The following is a 13,697-nucleotide window of genomic DNA, read 5'->3' as shown; positions in this document are numbered from 1 at the left end:
ATGAGAGGTGCAGCACTGATATGGCCAAGGACGCCAGGCTGTGAGGGTACAGGGATTCCTCCTCCTCTCTCCTTTTCTCTACCTTCCTCACCACTCTCCGTGCCTATGGGAACTTCTTCATAAAAGGCCAGATAGTAAATATTTTAGACTTTTTGAGACATAGGGTCACTGTAGCAAGTATTCAGTGAAAGCATTCATACAATAGGTAAACAAATGGGCATAGCTATATTCCAGTAAGACTTTGTTTACAAAAGTGGACAATGGGAAGCCATCCTGGTTTAGGTAAATGTGATGCTACGATATGCCAGTGGTTGTCATCAGCTCATGAATGTATCATTGTCTTACAAGCCGAGTAAAATGGTCCAAGTACAGAATCTCAGGCTGAGTGTCTGCTTCTAGGGCCATTTGGGTTAAACAGCATCTAAATATCCTCATTGTCTTGGAGCAGAGATACAGAAAAGGAATGTGTGTACTGTCCATGTGTCTACGCATCATCCACATGAGTTACTGCCTGATCTCCAAGCCATGAATCCACACATCTATGCCAGTAACTGTCTCACTCCCAACAACATAGCGCTGCCAGTAGCTCCTAGATTGGCCAAAGAGAAACAAAAAGTGATGGAATACAGTCAGTGGCAGTGAGGGAGAGCCTGGTTTGGTGTGTGACATCTGCCCAGGTCTGCAAGCCTCTGTGAATGAGCGAAGAATCCTGACATCTGGGTACATGTCAAGGTGACCATAAACTCAATTTTGGAATGAGGAATAGGAAGACACCAAGCAGCTATGTGGGTATTTTTTTAATTCATCTGAGTAGATAAAATATCCGCTCTGTTTCCAATTAGTCTTTTCCACCTATGGTAGTTGCTTTTAGGGTCCCTACATTTCTCAAGACCCCCAGAAGGGGAAAAGAAGCCTAAAGCTGAGTGATTATAGAGAGTTTAAGGGCTAGAGTGGGAAGGGGAAAGTCTGATAAGGGTGGATTAAGAGTTGAAGTATGTAGTTAGGGGAACATATTAATAGATCTCAGGATAGAGATCTATTAGATTTGAAGGGGAACATATTAGCATCTCCTGTCTTGGAATAGCCAGTATCCTTTCCATTTGGCTTTTAAGCAGCCAGAATGTAATTGTTGCATGGGATAGAAGTAAGAACCATGAGTACCTTATCTAATAATTCTTGAACTATTGGACAGCATCCATCAAGTTTCCCTTGTGTTATGCTATATTGGGGGATCTTAGGGAGGGGCATGGACAGAAATACTTCCACTTACCATAGCATTGTATTATGGGGTTCTCCACCCCATACATGATCAATTTCAGTTAAATTCCTTGTCTAAAAAGAAGAGAAGTCCTGTCCACTAATTGGCTTAAGTCCACAGTAAGATTGGTACTAGGTTGAAGAGGACAGAGAAGCTTAAGGAAGTCAGGTAAAGCCATTAGAGGAAACAAAAGTGAAAGAAATGAATAGGAGACCTGTGAAAGGAGTCCTGCAGTATCACAATGAAGTATAATACCCCAATCCATGAAGCTATTGTGGTAGTTTATCTAAGAGGAAAATTGTGTTGAGACATAAGGGATCTTATAAATATACTGAAGGACTGGGAGGCAAACTGAGGCAAATTATCAAAACCCACCACTGGCATTTTGGTGACTTTGAAGAAGGTGCCAGAAAAGGAAGCAGTGTTAAAAGTGATATGTGCCACTCCAAAATCAAAGAGAAATGTGGTAGGGTGCCCTTCAACTCAAAAGGTTAACCTCACCCTGTGAATTTAGTGGGAATTGTGGTCAAAGAATGCTTGCTTCCTCAGAGCTAAGTTAGTATTCCTACTGTGTAGAGAGTTTTGGGGGCTTTTCTTTCTATTTGGAGTCTAGACATTCCAAAATCCAATGGACTTTTTCTTTGTAATGCCAGCAAGTATCTTGTTCAACAGGAGCCCATATTTTGGGGTCCTGACTTTGTTCAGGTTTTTGTAATTGTTTTAATTGTAAAGCCATGTCATTTGATAGTGAGTTTCCTATTTTTTAGAAACGTTATCCTCACAGTGCTGAGCTAATGTCTGAAGATTAGACATCTCAGCATTCTAACACTAGACTTTTTTTCCTGTCATGAAGCTCAAGTCTTATACCATTCAGAAAGCTGTGGCTAGAGCAAAGGCTACTTTAGTAATTAAGTTCAAGTCTTGCTTATCTTTCCAAATAGTTTCTAATTGCTGGTGTTTATTTACCACATTTCATCCTTCAGTTGTTTACAATTCTGAACACATGACCAAACAATTTTAACAAGATAGAAATTAGAATGGCTTCTAACCCTTTTCCTCTAACGCTTTCACTTTCTGACTGAACTGAGCAGCAGTTTGAGAACCCTTAAGTTCTTCCAAGATACTGGTCCCTTTAGCTTTCTGAAACCAAAGAAAAACATCTCCAAAAATAAGTAGATAAGTTGATATAAGTTGGGGGAATCTCAGAGAGTAAGCATCCAAGGCTTCTTGAATTTTTGTGTAATTTCCCTCTTTCCTTTTGGGACTTTTGGGGAAATAATTAGCCATGCATGTTAATTGAAGACAAAGGTTTAAATGCTACCTACTCAGTTTGTTTATGGTTGGGAGTAGGTGACAGGAGTGATTTGAGCATTGTCTACAGAAGGTGGAGATCCAATAGATTTATTCTCCACAGTAAACTGAAAAGCAGGAGAGCATTTTGAGAGGGGAAGTAAAAGAGAGGGTGAAGAGGGAAGAATGGAGGCCCTGGAGGATAGGGCATAAGGGATTGTGTTTGAGCAAGCAAACTCCTCTGCTACCCTCTTGTGGATATCTGTGGCTGAGCAGCCGATCATCAGGCTCCCACTAACTAGCAACTGGTATATTGCTTTCCTCTGTGGCAGTAACCAGGATGCTGAATCAGACATAGCCACACTTCAAAATAATTAATTAATTGATTTGTTTGTTTGTTTGTTTAGGGTAAGCTAGTCTTCTGTTGCTGGTAGCTTATGAGAAGTTTCCCCTATTTTCTGTCCTAGCCCCAAGGTTTAGAGTCAAGGAAGAAAGCAAAGCATTTCATAAATATATGAAGCTGTTCCCTGTGAAGAGTGGACACATTTGGACAGGCAATGTGCTGCTCCTGGATTGTGACTAGGCGGGATCAGAATGGCCCTTCTCAGGTGTGCAGACTGACCTTCATTCTGGGTGCCAGTGAGTTACTGAGCTGTTTCTGCTGTTTGTTTTTTTTTCCTCCAGGAGGGGGCATAAGCCTTTAAAATAAATATATATGTAAAAGTCATATGTTCATTTGTACACTGGGAAAAACAGATAGTGAGAGAAAGAGAAAGGTCACCTGTGATGTCAACATAGTGACAAGCTGTTGGTGGTTTGCATTGCATTATCCTGTGTGTATATGTATCTTTGAAGAGTTGTATCCTATTAGAGAATATGTTCTAGACCCCTCTTCTCACACAGCACCATAAATGCAAACATGTTCCTCAGCCGTGCTCATCTTTTTCACCTGTGTAGCCGTCCTCATGCTCACATCAGTTCCTTTGCACTCTGCTATCCATTGTGAGGATGGGAAGATTTAAGAGGTGTCCCCCATGGCAGCCCCTTGTTGTCACTCAAGTCTCAGCTCAAATACTGCCACCCCAATGTCACCTTCCCTCTCCCTCAATCTAGGGAAACTCCTCTGTTATTTGTTATTTCCTTCATGCCATGCATCAGTCCTACTGGTAATGAATTTGTTCATTTATTTGTTGGCTTGTTTTTGGCTCTCCCCTGAGAGCCGAGGCCTCCTCTATTTTCTTTATCACCCTGTCCTCAGGGTTTAGGGTAATATTGATGCCAAGAATTTGCTTGGGTGATAACTGTTCGCTGATTGGCTGAATTCATTCTGTGGTGGGACCAACTGTACTAAATGTGTTTAAGTGATTTATTTTTGCAGTGCATTTAGGTTGTACCCTGAGTTATAATATTTTTAACAGCACTGCAAGAATGCCTTTGTACACTTGGACAGTTATTTTCTCTCTCTAAACATTAAATTGAGACATTTTAAAAATACAGAAAAGTGGAAAGGATAGTGCAATGAGCACCCATATACCTTCCATTAAGATTTAAAATTTGTTAATATTTTGCCACGTTTACTTTCTCTCTCTACATACATTTTTGATGAACATTTAAAACTTGTTTTATGACACTTCACAATACCTCTAAGTATTTCAGCATGCATCTCCCAAGAATAAGTATCTTTTCCTAAATAAACATGTGTTATTAGTTTACCTGGGAAAGAATGGTAATTAATAATTCTCTAATATAACCTGATAGCCAATATATGAATTTCCCCAATTGCATCTAACATACTTTTATAGCTGTATCATTTATTTATATCTTTGAATCAGGGTCAAACCAAGTATCATGCCCTATGTTTATTTGTTATATCTGTTTATATAAACCTAGAAGTATCATTTTGTGTTTTTAATGTGTTATTAATTTTAAAAAACAGCATTGAATTTTTAAAGATACTAGTTTTCTCATAGAATATCCCACCTGTTTATTTTCTCAAGTTGTCTTTTATCTTGTTTTTCTTTCCCTATATTTCCTGTTGCTGAAGTTGTATCTGGATACTTGCTTAGGTTAAGTGATTATAATCACTTATACTCATGAGTCTTTTTGATATTAAAATTACCCCAAACTTGCCCATGAGATGTCCATTTGGCATATTTGATATGACCTCATTAATATTTGAGTGTACATTTGGTTTCTGGCACCAAAATATATCATAGCCACATGTGTTTTTCCCCTACACCTGCAATCAATCTGTGATTTCTCCAAGGAACATTGTTTGCTACATTTTTTTAAGTGGACAAAAATTTGAAAACAAAAATCTGGGTATTGCATTTGTTCATTATTTCTGCAGTGTTGTTGCTTCAAAAACATTTTAGTGTGCCAAACTGTTATATATTATATATATGTATTATGTAATAATATATATAATATATATACACATACACACACACTTAAATTAAATTAAATTTAATTTTTATTAAAGTTTAGTCAGTTTACAATGTTACATCCATTTCTGATACACAGAATAATGTTTCAGTCATACATATACATAAATATATTCATTTCCATATCTTTTTCTTTATGTTACAAGATACTGAATATAGTTTCCTGTGTTATACAGTATAAACTTGTTTATATATTTTATATATCTTAACAAGTTTTTAAGTGTGTAGTGCAGTATTGTTAACTGTAGGCACAATACCATACTGCAGCTCTCTAGAATAAACACATCTTGTGCAACTGACATCCTATTGAACAACCAATCTCCTTCCATCCTCTTCATAGCTCCTGGCAACCAGCAATTTATTCACTACATCTATGACTTTGACAATTTTTAGGCACCTCATGTAAGTAGAATCATGCAGTATTTGTCCTCTGTGACCAACTTAATTCGCTTATGTAACATCTTCCAGTTTCATTCATGTTGTGTTAAATGGCGGGAATTCCTTACCTTTTTAAAGACGAGTAATATTCCATTGTATGATTAGACCACATTTTCTTAACCTACTGATTTGTTGCTGCACATTAACTGTTGACAGCTTTGTCTGGTTTATAGTTATTTGTTCATCTTTTCCTTTCTTGCTGTCTTCCTTTATGTTTTGTTGATTTTTGTTACTCTTTGATTGCTTTCTCTTTTTCTTTTGGCTTCTCTGTTGGTATTTTCATGTCATGAGGTTACCATGAGGCTTGCATAAAAGATCTTAAGAGTTATGCCTCTTTTTAAGCTGACAATAACTTCACTTCAATCACATATAAAAATTCTACTCTTTTATTTCATCCTCCAACTTTATATTTGTTGTCACACTTTATGTATTTTTATATTGTGCATCCATTAATAACTTTTTATAGTTATGTTTATTTTTAACACTTTTCTCTTTTAACTCTTATACCAAAATAAGCTGTGATTTACACACCACTATCACAGTGTACAATATACCATATTTGTTTATATATTTATATTTATCAGTGAGTATTATACTTTGGTATACTTTCCTGTTGCTGTTAAGTGTCTTTTCTTTTGAACTTGAATAACTCCCTTTAATATTTCTTGGTGATGATGAACTCTTTCAGCTTTTGTTTGTCTGAAAATGTCTTTCTCTCTCCTTCACTTTTGAAGACCAATTTTGTGGGATATAGTACTCTTATTTTACAATTTCTCTTCTATCAGTATTTTGAGTATATCATTCTAATCCTTTGTAGCCTATGAGACTTATGCTGAGATATTCTCTCATTTCTGGGCTCGCTATTCTGTTCCATTGGTCCATATGTCTGTTTCTGTACCAATAAAACGCTGTCTTGATGACTGTAGCTCTGTAGTATTGTCTGAAGTCTGGGAGAATTATTCCTCCAGCCTCTTTCTTTCTCTTAAGTAATGCTTTGGCAATTCTAGGTCTTTGATGGTTCCATATAAATTTTATTATGATTTTTTCTAGTTCTGTGAAATATGTCCTGGGTAATTGGATAGGGATTGCATTAAATCTGTAGACTGCCTTGGGTACTGTGACCATTTTAAAAATATTGATTCTTCCAGTCCAAGAGCATGGGATATCTTTCCATTTCTTAAAGTATTCTTTAATTTCCTTCATCAATGGTTTATAGTTTTCTGTATAATTATTTCACCTCCTTGGTTAGATATATTCGTAAGTATTTTATTATTTTGGGTACTATTTTAAAGGGGATTGTTTCTTTACCTTCTATTTCTGTTTATTCATCATTAGTGTAAAAAATGCAACTGATTATTGAACATTAATCTTGTCACCTGCTACCTTGCTGAATTCTTCAAACAGATCTAGTAGATTTGTATAGACCTTTTAGGGTCTTATATATATAGTAACATGTCATCAGCATATAGTGACATTTTTACCACTTCTCTTCCAAATTGGAACCCTTTTCTCTCTCTTATCTGATTGCTGTGGCTAGGACTTCCAAGACGATATTGAATAGGAGTGGTGATAGTGGGAATCCTTGCCTTGTCCCACATTTTAGTGGGAAGCTTCTGAGTTTTTCACCGTTGAGTATTATGCTGGCTGTAGGTTTGTCATATATTGCTTTTATTATGTTGAGATATGTTCCATCTATACCTACTTTGGTGAGAATTTTTATAATAAATGGGTGTTGAATTTTATCAAATGCTTTTTCTGCATCTATTGAGATGATCATGTGGTTTTTATCCTTTCTCTAGGTGATGTGGTGTATTACATTGATTGATTGGTGTATGCTGCAACATCCTTGTGTCCTTGGGTTGAACGCCACTTGGTCATGATGTATAATCTTTTTTATGAATTGTTGGAATCTATTTGCTAATATTTTGGAGAGGATTTGGGCATCTATGTTCATCAGTGATACTGGCCTATAATAATCTAATTTTAACATTTTTTATTGATTTATAATCATTTTAAAATGTCAAATTCCAGTGTTCAGCACAATTTTTAGGCATTCATGGACATATACACACTCATTGTCACAAACATTTCTCTGTGAGTTATCATAATATTTTCTGTATATTTCCCTGTGCTATACAGTGTAATCTTGTTTATCTATTCTACAATTTTGAAATACCAGTCTATCCCTTCCCACCCTCAACACCCCTGGGAACCACAAATCTGTATTCTCTGTCTGTGAGTCTATTTCTGCCCTGTATTTATGCTTTCTTTTTGTTTGTTTCTGTTTTTGTTTTTGTTTTTTAGATTCCACATATGAGTGATCCCATATGGTATTTTTCTTTCTCTTTCTGGCTTACTTCACTTAGAATGACATTCTCCAGGAGCATCCATGTTGCTGCAAATGGCATTCTGTTGTCAGTTTTTATGGCTGAGTAGTATTCCATTGTATAAATATATCACCTCTTCTTTATCCAGTCACCTGTTGATGGACAATTAGGCAGTTTCCATGTTTTGGCTATTGTAAATAGTGCTGCTATGAACATTGGGGTGCAGGTGTCATCCTGAAGTAGATTTCCTTCTGGATACAAGCCCAGGAGTGGGATTCCTGGGTCATATGGTAAGTATATTCCTAGTCTTTTGAGGAATCTCCAGACGGTATTCCATAGTGGCTGCACCAAACTGCATTCCCACCAGCAGTGTAGGAGAGTTCCCCTTTCTCCACAGCCTCTCCAGCATTTGTCATTTGTGGATTTTAGAATGACGGCCATTCTGACTGGTGTGAGGTGATACCTCATTGGAGATTTGATTTGCATTTCTCTGATAATTAGTGATATTGAGCATTTTTCATTTGCTTTTTGAACATTTGTATGTCTTCCTTGGAGAATTGCTTGTTTAGGTCTTCTGCCCATTTTTGGATTGGGTTGTTTATTTTTTTTTTATTGAGTCGTATGAGCTGCTTATATATTATGGAGATCAAGCCTTTGCCGGTTTCATTTGCAAAAATTTTCTCCCATTCCGTCGGTTTTCTTCTTGTTTTACTTCTGGTTTCCTTTGCTGTGCAGAAGCTTGTAAGTTTCATTAGGTCCCATTTGTTTATTCTTGCTTTTATTTCTTCTAGGAGAAAATTTTTGAGATGTATGTCAGATAATGTTTTGCCTATGTTTTCCTCTAGGAGGTTTATTGTATCTTGTCTTATGTTTAAGTCTTTAATCCATTTTGAGTTGATTTTTGTATATGGTTTAAGGGAGTGTTCTAGCTTCATTGCTTTACATGCTGCTGTCCAGTTTTCCCAACACCATTTGCTGAAGAGACTGTCTTTATTCCATTGTATATTCTTGCATCCTTTGTCGAAGATTAGTTGACCAAAAGTTTGTGGGTTCATTTCTGGGCTCTCTATTCTGTTCCATTGGTCTATATTTCTGTTTTGGTACCAATACCATGCTGTCTTGTTGACTGTAGCTCTATAGTATTGTCTGAAGTCTGGAAGAGTTATTCTTCCAGCCTCTTTCTTTCTCTTAAGTAATGCTTTGGCAATTCTAGGTCTTTGATGGTTCCATATGAATTTTATTATGATTAGTTCTAGTTCTGTGAAATATGTCCTGGGTAATTGGATAGGGATTGCATTAAATCTGTAGATTGCCTTGGGTACTGTGACCATTTTAACAATATTGATTCTTCCAGTCCAAGAGCATGGGATATCTTTCCATTTTTTAAAGTCTTCTTTAATTTCCTTCATCAATGGTTTATAGTTTAGTGTGCATAATTCTTTCACCTCCTTGGTTAGATTTATTCCCAGATATTTTATTACTTTGGGTGCTATTTTAAAGGGGATTGTTTCTTTACTTTCTTCTTCTGTTGATTTATCGTTAGTGTAAAGAAATGCAACTGATTTTTGAACGTTATTTTTGTAACCAGCTCACTTGCTGAATTCTTCAATCAGCTCTAGTAGCTTTTGTGTGGACCTTTTAGGGTTTTCTATATATAGTAACATGTCATCAGCATATAATGGCACTTTTAACTCTTCTTTTCCAATTTGGATCCCTTTTATTTCTTTCTCTTGCCTGACTGCTGTGGCTAGGACTTCCAGGACTATGTTGAATAGGAGTGGTGATAGTGGGCATCCTTGTCTTGTCCCAGATTTTAGTGGGAAGCTTTGAGTTTTTCACCATTGAGTACTAGGCTGGCTGTAGTTTTGTCATATATAGCTTTTATTTTGTTGAGATATGTTCCCTCTATACCCACTTTGGCGAGAGTTTTTATCGTAAATGGGTGTTGAATTTTATCAAATGCTTTTTCTGAATCGATTGAGATGATCATGTGGTTTTTATCCTTACTCGTATTGATGTGATGTATTACACTGATTGATTTGCGTATGTTGAACCAGCCTTGTGTCCCTGGGATGAAGCCCACTTGGTCATGATGTATAATCTTTTATATGTGTTGTTGGTTTCTGTTTGCTAAAATTTTGGTGAGGATTTTGGAGTCTATGTTCATCAGTGCTATTGGCCTATAATTCTCTTTTTTTGTAGTGCCTTTGCCTGGTTTTGGTATCAGGGTGATGGCGGTTTCATAGAATGTGTTTAGGAGTATTCCCTCCTTTTCAATCGTCTGGAAGAGTTTGAGAGGCACTGGTATGAGTTCTTCTTTGTATGTTTGGTAGAATTCCCCTGTGAAGCCGTCTGGTCCTGGACTTTTATTTGTAGGGAGGTTTTTAATTGCTATTTCTATTTCCTTTCTAGTGATCGGATTGTTCAAGTGTTCAGATTCTTCTTGAAACAGTTTTGGTGGACAGTATGTTTCCAGAAGCTTGTCCATCTCCTCTAGGTAATCCAGTTTGGTTCCATATAATTTTTCATAATATTCTCATATGATATTCTGTATTTCTATTTTGTTTGTTGTAGTTTCTCCATTTTCCTTTCTTATTTTGTTAATTTGTGCTCTCTCTTTTTTCTTCTTTGTGAGTTTGGCCAGATGTTTGTCGATTTTATGTACTATTTCAAAAAACCAGCTTTTGGTTTGGTTGATTTTTTCTATGGTCTTGTTAATCTCTATTGTATTTAATTCCTCTCTGATCTTTATTATTTCCTTCCTTCTCCTGCTTTTTGGGGATTTTTGTTCTTCTTTTTCTAATTCATTCAGGTGGTGGGTTTAATTGTTTATTTGAGATTGTTCTTCTTATTTGAGGAAGGCCTCTATCGCTATAAACTTCCCTCTTAGCACTGCTTGTGCTGTGTCCCATAGGTTTTGAGTGGTTGTTCTTTCATTATCATTTGTCTCAAGGTATTTTTTAATTTCAGCTTTGATTTCCTCATTGATCCATTGTTTTTTCAATAACATATTGTTTATTCTCCATGCTTTCCTTTTTTTCTCTTTGTTTCCCTGTTGTTAATTTCCAGTTTCATGGTATTGTGGTCAGTAAAGATGCTTGAGATAATTTCTATCTTCTTAAAATTGTTGAGGTTTCTTTTGTGCCCAAGTACATGTTCGATCTTGGAAAATGTTCCATGTGCACTTGTAAAGAATATATATCCTATTTTTGGGAGTGTAATGCTCTGAAAATATCCACCAAATCTGGTCTTTCTATTGTAGTATTTAATTTCTCTGTTGCCTTTTTTATTTTCTGTCTGGAAGATCTTTCTTGTGATGTTAATGCAGTGTTAAAATCTCCAACTATGTTTGTATATCCATCAACATCCCCCTTTATCTCTGTTAGTAATTCTTGTATGTATTTAGATGCTTCTATATAGGTTGCATATATATTAATGAATGTAATATCCTCAACTTGTATCACTCCTTTAATCATTATAAAATGTCCTTCTTTATCTTTCTTTATGGCCTTTGTTTTAAAGTCTATTTTGTCTGAAATCAGTACAGCAAAACCTGCTTTTTTGGCTTTTCCATTTGCATGGAATATCCTTTTCCATCCTTTCACTCTCAATCTATATGTGTCCTTCTCCCTAAAGTGGGTCTCTTGTATGCAACATATTGAAGGTTCTTGCTTTATTATCCAGTCGGCCACAGTGTGTCTTTTGACTGGAGCATTTAGTCCATTAACATTTACAGTAATTAATGATAGATATGTGTTTATTGCCATTTTGAACTTATCTTTGCAGTTGAATTGGTATATCCTCTTTGTTCCTTTCTTTTTCCTTTTGTGGTTTCGTAATTTTCCTTTGTATTATCATGGATTTTATTTAATTTTTGTGACTCCTTTGTAAATTTTTGTCTTGTGGTTCCCCTTTTTTTAAATCTATCAACCCATTACTATAACTGTTTTTATTAAACTGATAGTAACATGATCTCAAACCCATCCTACTATTAAAAAACTTTAAAAAATAAAGAAGAAAATATTCTATATTTCCCAACCTCCCTCTCCCACTCTCAGTGATTTGTATGTCTTCTTTTATAATTTCTTGTTTACTTTATTTGTAATTCATGACTTATCAACTTTCCAGTTGTGTGTTTCTCATTTCTGTAGCATACTGCTGCTTTTCTATTTAGAATAGCACTTTCAATATTTCTTTTAGCATGGGTTTATTGTTGCTAAACTCCTGCAGCTTTATTTTTGTCTGTGAAACTCTTTATTTCTCCTTCTATCCTCAAGGATAGCCTTGCTGGATAAAGGATCCTTGGCTGCATCTTTTTTTCATTCAGGGCTTTGAATATATCTTGCCACTCCCTTCTGGCCTGTAGTGTTTGTGTAGAGAAATGAGCTGAGAGCCTTATGGGGTTCCCTTGTAACTTACTCTTTGCTTTTCTCTTGCTGCCTTTAGAATCATTTCTTTATCCTTGACACTGGCCATCTTTATTGTGATATGTCTTGATGTGGGTCTATTTGGGTTCTTCCTGTTTGGGACCCTCTGAGCTTCCTGTACTTTGATATCTGATTCCTTCTTTAAGTTTGGGAAGTTTTCAGTCATGATCTCTTGAAAAACCTTTTCAATCCCTTTTGATCTTTCTTCTCCTTCTGGGACCCCTATTATGCGTAGATTGGGACGCTTTATATTATCCCATAGGTCCCTTATGCTATTTTCATAATTTTTTATTTGCTTATCTTCTAGTTCTTCTGAATGGGTGCTTTCTATTACCCTGTCTTCTAGATCACTAATTCGTTCCTCTGCATTATCTAGTCGGCTTTGCACAGCTATTAGATCATTCCTCATCTCTGTCAATGTGTTTACCCATTCTACTTGGCTCCTCTTTATAGCTTCAATTTCATTTTTGACATATTTTATATCTCTAAACACTATCTCTTTTAATTCCTTCAGCTATTCAATCACTCCTTTTTTGAAATCTTGATCTAGTAGGCTATCGATGTCTATTTTGTTGATCTTTCTTTCAAGGGATTTTCTTGTTCTTTTAATTGGGAAAGGTTTTTCTGCTTCTTCATCTTGCTAATACCTCTCTGGCACTGTGATTTATGGAGTATCAGTTGTTTATTTTGGTCCTTAAGGCTTTTATCTATCTAATTCCTATTTAGGAATAGAACTTAGGAAAAAAAATAAGAGACAGAGAGAGAGAATTTTAATAGAAGAGAGAAAGAGGGTTTGAAAACAGTGTATAATGAATAATAGAAGAGTGAGTTGAAGCAGCGTATTAATTGTGTTAAGACGTCCTTTTGAAACCTTTACAAAAAAAGGGGGTGGGAGATGAATAGATGTATTTGAAACCTGTGTCTAATCAATAGCAGGACATCAAAACCCAAGAGAAATAGAAATGAATTAAGAAGTAAAGATTAAGAAAGTAATAGGAAATAGAAAAAGTAAAAACAGATTTAAAAAAAATTTGGTGGGGTTTGTCGGTGTTCTCCTGGAGTCTGTGTGCTTTTAATGTGAAATCTTTCTGTCTTCATCCTGTTTTGGAAGCTCAGCTTGCTGTTTTCAGAGGCCCTCCGTTGGCGCCCTCTTCTGTGCTGCTCCCAGCACCTGTCGGCATGCAGATCATGCCTCCTCCTAACACGGGGTCAGGTGCAGCTCTCCTCTGCTGTGGGCGGGTGGGTCACTGCCCCTCTGGATGCCGCAGTCAGATGTTGCCGACCGGCCGGGTAGGAGGTCGGGTCATGCCCCCTCCCAGCTCCTCAGTCAGGGGCTGTGTTCTTGCCTGAAAGGCGGGAGGCCGCTGTCGCTCTACCTGCACTGCCAGTAGCTCCGCTGCTCTGTGCGGCTGCGCGCTCCACTGGGGTCGGCACTCCGCCCTGGTCGGCGCTCCGCAGGTGGTCTCGGAGAAGACCGAGGGACAGCCTTGTCCCTGCTCTGAGCCAAAACCCA

The sequence above is a fragment of the Camelus dromedarius genome, chromosome 25 (genome assembly GCF_036321535.1).
Source record: "Camelus dromedarius isolate mCamDro1 chromosome 25, mCamDro1.pat, whole genome shotgun sequence".
Classification (NCBI taxonomy): Eukaryota; Metazoa; Chordata; class Mammalia; order Artiodactyla; family Camelidae; genus Camelus; species Camelus dromedarius.
Note: the sequence above shows the minus strand (reverse complement) of the source record.